The sequence below is a fragment of the Oncorhynchus mykiss genome, chromosome 11 (genome assembly GCF_013265735.2).
Source record: "Oncorhynchus mykiss isolate Arlee chromosome 11, USDA_OmykA_1.1, whole genome shotgun sequence".
Taxonomy (NCBI): domain Eukaryota; kingdom Metazoa; phylum Chordata; class Actinopteri; order Salmoniformes; family Salmonidae; genus Oncorhynchus; species Oncorhynchus mykiss.
The window spans coordinates 62,541,933-62,551,128 of NC_048575.1; positions in this window are offsets into that span (position 1 = coordinate 62,541,933).

The window sequence follows — 9,196 nt, forward strand, 5'->3', positions numbered from 1 at the left end:
ATACATACATACAGCATGTCTCAATGACTTCTTGCACAGTAACCCTCTTTCTATCTAAAGCCTTTTCACTTGTTTTCTTCCTCTCCCTAACAATCCAGGATTCCTGATAGGATTAGCCAGACTGGACAACCGGGAACAAAAGCCCACAGCTGACTCCCACTGTCGACGCCTGTCTCACAGAGACGCTATGCTGGGGAGGGTGAGTGGGCTACACACACATACGTTGCCCTCCCCTAGTCATGCATTCACTGCCATCATCAGTAGCTCCCCAAAACATCAGCTGGGGTCTAAAGATGCCCCTCCCACTGTGACCTTTAACCTAAGTGACTGCCAACCTCTGTGACCTCTCACAGTTGTAGGGTCAGCCCATAGAATAAGAATATTAGGATCTCTATGGGTCAACCTCTGAAGCTGGCATTACTGTGTTCTTTCTAAAAGCACTCTTGAAAAAGATTTGAGTAGAAATGTTCATGTGCAGTTTTCTTATTTTTTTCATTGGTAGTTTAGCAATGAACCTGACTACAGTGTATGCATGTATTCTTTCATTTCTTAAAATATAGATACCATCGAACTACAGACCACATTGTGAAGAAAGGACCCGCTGCTTTCTGAACGTCTAACCATATACCCACCGTCATGGATGTGTGACTATACCGAATGTGAAGACACACTCATACACGCAGCATGGAGAGGCCAGTGTCTCAGATGAGTGGGCAGCCTCATTCACGGCCAGACCTGGGGCTTTTCATGAGAAGGGACTCGCGCTGCACTTCCTTTAAACCTCAGAGAGGGAAGGGCAATTTTTTTTTTTACACTACCCTAGTTTCCCTGGACACCAGAGACATAGGGTGTCCAGCCCTGAGAGGTCTGAATCATGCTGTTTGTGCTACTTAGTACAAAGATAAACTTTGAGAATGATAGAATACATTCACACACTCAAGAATTAGCTAAACACTAATTTCATCCTAAACAACTAGTTTGTTGTTTATTTTTCCAAAGCTGTTCTGTCGTTTGCAGAGCAAATCCACAGCAGTGCCTGGAATAGCAACACTGAATTTCCTGCAAGACGCAATTCATGTCAAAACAATGCTCTCCTCAGGATCCTGTGTGTGTGTGGTGTAAATATGTGGGCCAGCAGGCACAGCTGATACTAAACCCAACCTCCTCCATTAATTACAAAGACCTTGGGTTGACTAGACTGGGTAGATAGAGAACCTCTGGCATGGCACACACCCACATGTTAGGGGCAGCTTTTCTTAGGACATTAACTGTTTCTCTAAATTATGGGTTGTAGGTAATTCCTGGGTTATAATTTGGTTTATTTGGTTGATCAATACAATCCCCCCTTTTAGCTGAAAAGTTAAGACAGACATACAAGCAGAGAGAGACTGACAGTGTTTTCAGTGAGCCATGATACCCGTGATAAATAAGAAATGTCTCTTCATCTGTCTTTTGACATTCCTCAACCTGCAGGCCTTCTCCTTCATCTCATCTTCATTTCCTTCATCTCAGCCTAGTGCTTTCATGCCTTCTTTTTGGCCCGGTCTGTGTGTGTGCATGGCATGTTGTTGATTTGATGTCAAGTCTGGAACATGTTTTGGATTTTTTACACACCTTGTAGTTTCTTGGATGTGTTATCTGTTCTGTTCCCTGTTTGAGTAATTGAGGGGTTTGTTGTATTTGTGTTGTGGGCTGCCTGACGTTATATTGGTGCACTATACAGTAGGCAAAATGGTGTTTAGAATCTGTTAATCTATTCTGGATGATTGGTGGGGTGTAAAATGGGATAGAACTCTCAATCTCTTCACTATGTTAATATACAGTGCATTCGGAAAGTATTCAGACCCCTTCACTTTTTCCACATTTTGTTACGTTACAGCCTTATTCTAAAATGGCTTTAAAAAATATATACAGTACCAGTCAAAAGTTTGGACACCTACTCATTCAAGGGTTATACTTTATTTTTTAAACTATTTTCTACATTGTAGAATAATAGTGAAGACATTAACACTATGAAATAACACATATGGATTCATGTAGTAACCAAAAAAATGCCAAGAGTGTACAAAGCTGTCATCAAGGCAAAGGGTGGCTACTTAGAAGAATATCAAATATAAAATACACTGCTCAAAAAAATAAAGGGAACACTAAAATAACACATCCTAGATCTGAATGAATGAAAACTTCTTATTAAATACTTTTTTCTTTACATAGTTGAATGTGCTGACAACAAAATCACACAAAAATTATCAATGAAAATCAAATTTATCAACCCATGGAGGTCTGGATTTGGAGTCACACTCAAAATTAAAGTGGAAAACCACACTACAGGCTGATCCAACTTTGATGTAATGTCCTTAAAACAAGTCAAAATGAGGCTCAGTAGTGTGTGTGGCCTCCACGTGCCTGTATGACCTCCCTACAACACCTGGGCATGCTCCTGATGAGGTGGCGGATGGTCTCCTGAGGGATCTCCTCCCAGACCTGGACTAAAGCATCCGCCAACTCATTAGCATCGTACAGCCCCTGTGATATGCAGCTGTTCAGGGAAGCTAGAAACCATTATACACAGGCAGTTAGAAAAGCCAAGGCTAGCTTTTTCAAGCAGAAATTTGCTTCCTGCAACACTAACTCAAAACAGTTCTGGGACACTGTAAAGTCCATGGAGAATAAGAACACCTCCCAGCTGCCCACTGCACTGAAGATAGGAAACACTGTCACCGCTGATAAATCCACCATAATTGAGAATTTCAATAAGCATTTTTCTACGGCTGGCCATGCTTTCCACCTGGCTACTCCTACCCCGGTCAACAGCACTGCAAACCCCACAGCAACTCGCCCAAGCCTTCCCCATTTCTCCTTCTCCCAAATCCGTTCAGCTGGTGTTCTGAAAGAGCTGCAAAATCTGGACCCCTACAAATCAGCCGGGCTAGACAATCTGGACCCTTTCTTTCTAAAATTATCTGCCGAAATTGTTGCCACCCCTATTACTAGCCTGTTCAACCTCTCTTTCGTGTCGTCTGAGATTCCCAAAGATTGGAAAGCAGCTGCGGTCATCCCCCTCTTCAAAGGGGGGGACACTCTTGACCCAAACTGCTACAGACCTATATCTATCCTACCATGCCATTCTAAGGTCTTCGAAAACCAAGTCAACAAACAGATTACCGACCATTTCGAATCTCACCATACCTTCTCTGCTATGAAATCTGGTTTCAGAGCTGGTCATGGGTGCACCTCAGCCACGCTCAAGGTCCTAAACGATATCTTAACTGCCATCGATAATAAACATTACTGTGCAGCCGTATTCATTGATCTGGCCAAGGCTTTCGACTCTGTCAATCACCACATCGTCATCGGCAGACTCGACAGCCTTGGTTTCTCAAATGATTGCCTCGCCTGGTTCACCAACTACTTCTCTGATAGAGTTCAGTGTGTCAAATCGGAGGGTCTGCTGTCCGGACCTCTGGCAGTCTCTATGGGGGTGCCACAGGGTTCAATTCTTGGACCGACTCTCTTCTCTGTATACATCAATGATGTCGCTCTTGCTGCTGGTGAGTCTCTGATCCACCTCTACGCAGACGACACCATTCTGTATACTTCTGGCCCTTCTTTGGACACTGTGTTAACAACCCTCCAGGCAAGCTTCAATGCCATACAACTCTCCTTTCGTGGCCTCCAATTGCTCTTAAATACAAGTAAAACTAAATGCATGCTCTTCAACCGATCACTACCTGCACCTGCCCGCCTGTCCAACATCACTACTCTGGACGGCTCTGACTTAGAATACGTGGACAATTACAAATACTTAGGTGTCTGGTTAGACTGTAAACTCTCCTTCCAGACCCATATAAAACATCTCCAATCCAAAGTTAAATCTAGAATTTGCTTCCTATTTCGCAACAAAGCATCCTTCACTCATGCTGCCAAACATACCCTTGTAAAACTGACCATCCTACCAATCCTCGACTTCGGCGATGTCATTTACAAAATAGCTTCCAATACCCTATTCAAACAAATTGGATGCAGTCTATCACAGTGCAATCCGTTTTGTCACCAAAGCCCCATATACTACCCACCATTGCGACACATGCACATTTGTGGCCTGCTGGAGGTCATTTTGCAGGGCTCCGACAGTGCTCCTCCTGCTCCTCCTTGCACAAAGGCGGAGGTTGCGGTCCTGCTGCTGGGTTGTTGCCCTCCTACGGCCTCCTCCACGTCTCCTGATGTACTGGCCTGTCTCCTGGTAGCGCCTCCATGCTCTGGACACTACGCTGACAGACACAGCAAACCTTCTTGCCACAGCTCGCATTGATGTGCCATCATTACCTGAGCCACTTGTATGGGTTGTAGACTCCGTCTCATGCTACCACTAGAGTGAAAGCCCCGCCAGCATTCAAAAGTGACCAAAATATCAGCCACGAAGCATAGGAACTGAGAAGTGGTCTGTGGTCACCACCTGTAGAACCACTCCTTTATTGGGGGTGTCTTGCTAATTGCCTATAATTTCCACCTGATGTCTATTCCATTTGCACAACAGCATGTGAAATGTATTGTCAATCAGTGTTGCTTCCTAAGTGGACAGTTTGATTTCACAGAAGTGTGATTGACTTGGAGTTACATTGTGTTGTTTAAGTGTTCCCTTTATTTTTTGAGCAGTGTATATTTTGATTTGTTTAACATGTTTTTGGTTACTACATGAACCCAGAAGTGTTATTTCATAGTGTTGATGTATTCAAACCGTGCTTATACACCTGCATTGCTTGCTGTTTGGGGTTTTAGGCTGGGTTTCTGTACAGCACTTTGAGATATCAGCTGATGTATGAAGGGCTATATAAATAAATTGGATTTGATTTGATTTGATTCAATGTTATTCTACAATGTAGAAAATAGAAAAAATAAAGATAGACCCTGGAATGAGTGGGTGTGTCCAAACATTTGACTGGTACTCTATATCTCATCAATCTACACACAATAGCCCATAATGACAAAGTGATAACAGGTTTTTAGAAATGTTTGCAAATGCATTAAAAATAAAAACCAAAATACTTTACATAAGTATTCAGACCCTTTGCTATGAGACTCGAAATTGAGCTCAGGTGCATCCTGTTTCCATTGATCATCCTTGAGATGTTTCTACAATTTGATTGGAGTCCACCTGTGGTAAATTCATTTGATTGTACATGATTTGGAAAGGCACTCACCTGTCTATTTAAGGTCCCACAGTTGACACTGCATGTCAGAGCAAAAACCAAGCCATGAGGTCGAAGGAATTGTCCGTAGAGCTCCGAGACAGGATTGTGTCGAGGCACAGATCTGGGGAAGAGTACTAAAAAATGTCTGCAGCATTGAATTTTATTTAAACAGGTAGGCCAGTTGGGAACAAGTTCTCATTTACAACTGTGACCTGGCCAAGATAAAGCAAAGCAGGGTGACCAAAAACAACAACACAGAGTTACACATAATAACACAAGATCCCCAAGAACTCAGTGACCTCCATCATTCTTAAATGGATGAAGTTTGGAACCACCAAGAGTCTTCCTAGAGCTGGATGCCTGGCCAAACTGAGCAATCGAGGGAGATGGGAAAACCTTCCAGAAGGACAACTATCTTTGTAGCACTCCACCAATCAGGCCTTTATGAGAGAGTTGCCAGATGGAAACACTCCTCAGTAAAAGGCACATGAGAGCCTGCTTTGATTTTGTCAAAAGGCACCTAAAGGACTCTCAGACCATGATAAACAACATTCTCTGGTCTGATGAAACCAAGATTGAACTCTAGCCTGAATGCCAAGCATCACATCTGAAGGAAACCTGGCACCATACCTACGGTGAAGCATGGTGGTGGCAGCATCATGCTGTGGGGATGTTTTGCAGGGACTGGGAGACTAGTCAGAATTGAGGGAAAGATGAACTGAGCAAAGTACAGAGAGATCCTTGATGAAAAACTGCTCCAGAGCGCTCAGGACCTCAGACTGGGGCTAAGGTTCACCTTCCAACAGGACGACCCTAAGCACACAGCCAAGACAACGCAGGAGAGGCTTCGGGACAAATAGCTGTGCAGCGATGCACCCCATCCAACCTGACAGAGCTTGAGAGGATCTGCAGAGAAGAATGGGAGAATCCAATTTTGTAGCGCCATACCCATGAAGATTTGAGGCTGTAATCACTGACACATTTGCTTCAATAACGATTTTTTTGCAAACATTTAATAAGAACTGTTTTTGCTTTGTCATTGTGGGGTATTGTGTGTAGATTGATAAGGGAAAACATTTAATCAATTTTAGAATAAGAATGTAACGTAACAATGTGGAAAAAGTGAAGAGGTCAGAATACTTTCCGAATTCACTGTATTTGATAACCTCCTCACTGGAAATGTAATTCTAGTTTAAAGGAACAACATGTTCCTCCATCTTGATGACAAAAGCAGGAATGTCTTGGGTGGGATGTCAGCGGGAGTAGCCTCTGGTTTTGCTGACCAATTCCAAAAACAACTCCAACACAAACACTACTGCTTTAGGACGGTGTGGTGCAGGGAAGATGAGATTAATGATTTGGCATGAGCGACTTTGTGTGCACGCGCGCACATCTGTGTTTGTGCTTGAGGGCTAGCCAGTGGTGTGAGACAACAACCAAGGAGCATTTCACGTGTGATGGAGCAGTGTTTAAGCCCCCCTCTTCTCCCACACCCCACTTGTTCCTTCCTGTTCCGCTGTCCACTGGACAGGAAGTCTGTGCTACTGGGCTGTGACAAAGCTCTGAGTCATTCCACTGGCTTCAGCCTCAGGGGTCCACCACTGTCTAGCCACGCTGAATTATGAGACTTTCTTAAGTAACCTATAGGTTTTTACCACTTCTAACAAATATCTTATGTACTTGCTCATCACTTAAGAAAAAAAATACAATTTGTCATTTTATTGTAAGCATGGGAATGGAGTGACTGACTCACTGTCTTTTATTAGAGACTATCTGGGTGCACCTGCTTTGCCTGAGTCATCTATTACTCTGTCTCTCTTTGGCTGAATTCCAAACACTTAAAAGACACCCTATCCTCAGCCCTCAAATTAAGTGGGCACTTCTCATGACGGATCATGACGTCTGACGAGTAGACGCTTGCAGGGCAAGGAGCGAGGGAGGAAGGAATGATTTTTAAATGGACCGCCCTTGCCTGGAAATTCGTCACTCATTCAACCCGCGATGATTATTTCAGCCACCGGTAGCTTGTGGGTGCTTTATATGCGCTACAGTCAATTATGATTGCATGTCTACTTAAATTATCTATATACTTATTAATATACGCCTACTGTATGACAGATAGCAAATTAATTAGCTAACGAATGTTAGCATGCCTAGCTGGAACTTCTGAAGAAGGAAAACATTTTATTTCTACAATTTCCAAAAGCTAATCAAACAAAAACATAATTACTTTTACGAGACGTGTTTGTGCCATCATGTGCATTAGTAGCACAATTTCTTTTTTTCACCCCTTTTTCTCCCTTGTCCCATCGCTGCAACTTCCGTACGGACTCGGGAAAGGCGAAGGTCAAGAGCCATACGTCCTCCGAAACACAACACAACCCAACCAAGCCGCACTGCTTCTTGACACAACGCCCGCTTAACCCAGAAGCCAGCCGCACCATTGTGTCGGAGGAAACATCGTACACCTGGTGACCGTCCCGGCCCGCCACAGGAGTCGCGAGTGTGCAATGGGACAAGAACATCCCTGCTGGCCAAACCCTCCCCTAACCCGGACGACGCTGGGCCAATTGTGCGCCGGCTGGCTGCGACAGAGCCGGCTGCGACAGTGCCTTAGACCGCTGCGCCACTCACGAGGCCTGAGTAGCACAATTTCTAACCTTTTTTACTTACACTTGTATGTTGACTTATCCATATTGACATTGAGGTTTTACATTTTGGCAGACAATTCGTAGCGGATGTACAATCTTCGCGAATTGAATTATTGGGCCGAGGTAAACATAATTGTACACTTGCAAACTCGATCAAAAACGAGGGCTGAAGGGCTCACGTTGCGAACTTCCCTTGTTACAGTTGAAGTCGGAAGTTTACATACACTTAAGTTGGAGTCATTAAAAATAGTTTTTCAACCACTCCACAAATTTCTTGTTAACAAACTATAGTTTTGGCAAGTCGGTTAGGATATCTACTTTGTGCATGACACATAATTTTTCCAACAATTGTTTACAGACAGATTATTTCACTTATAAATTCACTGTATCACAATTCCAGTGGGTCAGAAGTTTACATACACTAAGTTGACTGTGCCTTTAAACAGCTTGGAAAATTCCAGAAAATGACATTGTGGCTTTAGAAGCTTCTGATTGTCTCAAATGATGTTAATTAGCCTATTGGAGGTGTACCTGTATTTCAAGGCCTACCTTCAAACTCAGTGCCTCTTTGCTTGACATCATGGGAAAATCTAAAGAAATCAGCCAAGAACTCAGAAAAAGGAGGAACTGGTGCACTTCACAAAATAGATGGCATCATGAGGAAAGAAAATTGTGTATATATTGAAGCAACATCTCAAGACATTGTCAGGAAGTTAAAGCTTGGTCGCAAATGGGTCTTCCAAATGGATAATGGCCCCAAGCATACTTCCAAAGTTGTGGCAAAATGACTTAAGGACAACAGAGTCAAGGTATAGGAGTGGCCATCACAAAGCCCTGACCTCAATCCTATAGAAAATATGTGGCCAGAACTGAAAAAGCGTGTGCGAGCAAGGAGGCCTACAAACCTGACTCAGTCACACCAGCTCTGTCAGGAGGAGTGGGCCAAATTCACCCAATTTATTGTGGGAAGCTTGTGGAAGGCTACCGAAACGTTAGACCCAAGTTAAAAAATGTAAAGGCAATGCTACCAAATACTAATTGAGTGTATGTAAACTTCTGACCCACTGGGAATGTGATGAAAGAAATACAAGCTGAAATAAATCACTCTACTATTATTCTGACATTTCACATTCTTAAAATCAAGTGGTTATCCTAACTGGCCTAAAACAGGGAATGTTTACTAGGATTACATGTCAGGAATTGTGAAAAACTGAGTTCCTCCCTGACCAAGGCCCTTGTCCGCTGATTGCTCAGTTTGGCCGGATGGCCAGCTCTAGGAAGAGTCTTGGTGGTTCCAAACTTCTTCCATTTAAGAATGATGGAGCCACTGTGTTCTTGGGGACCTTCAATGTT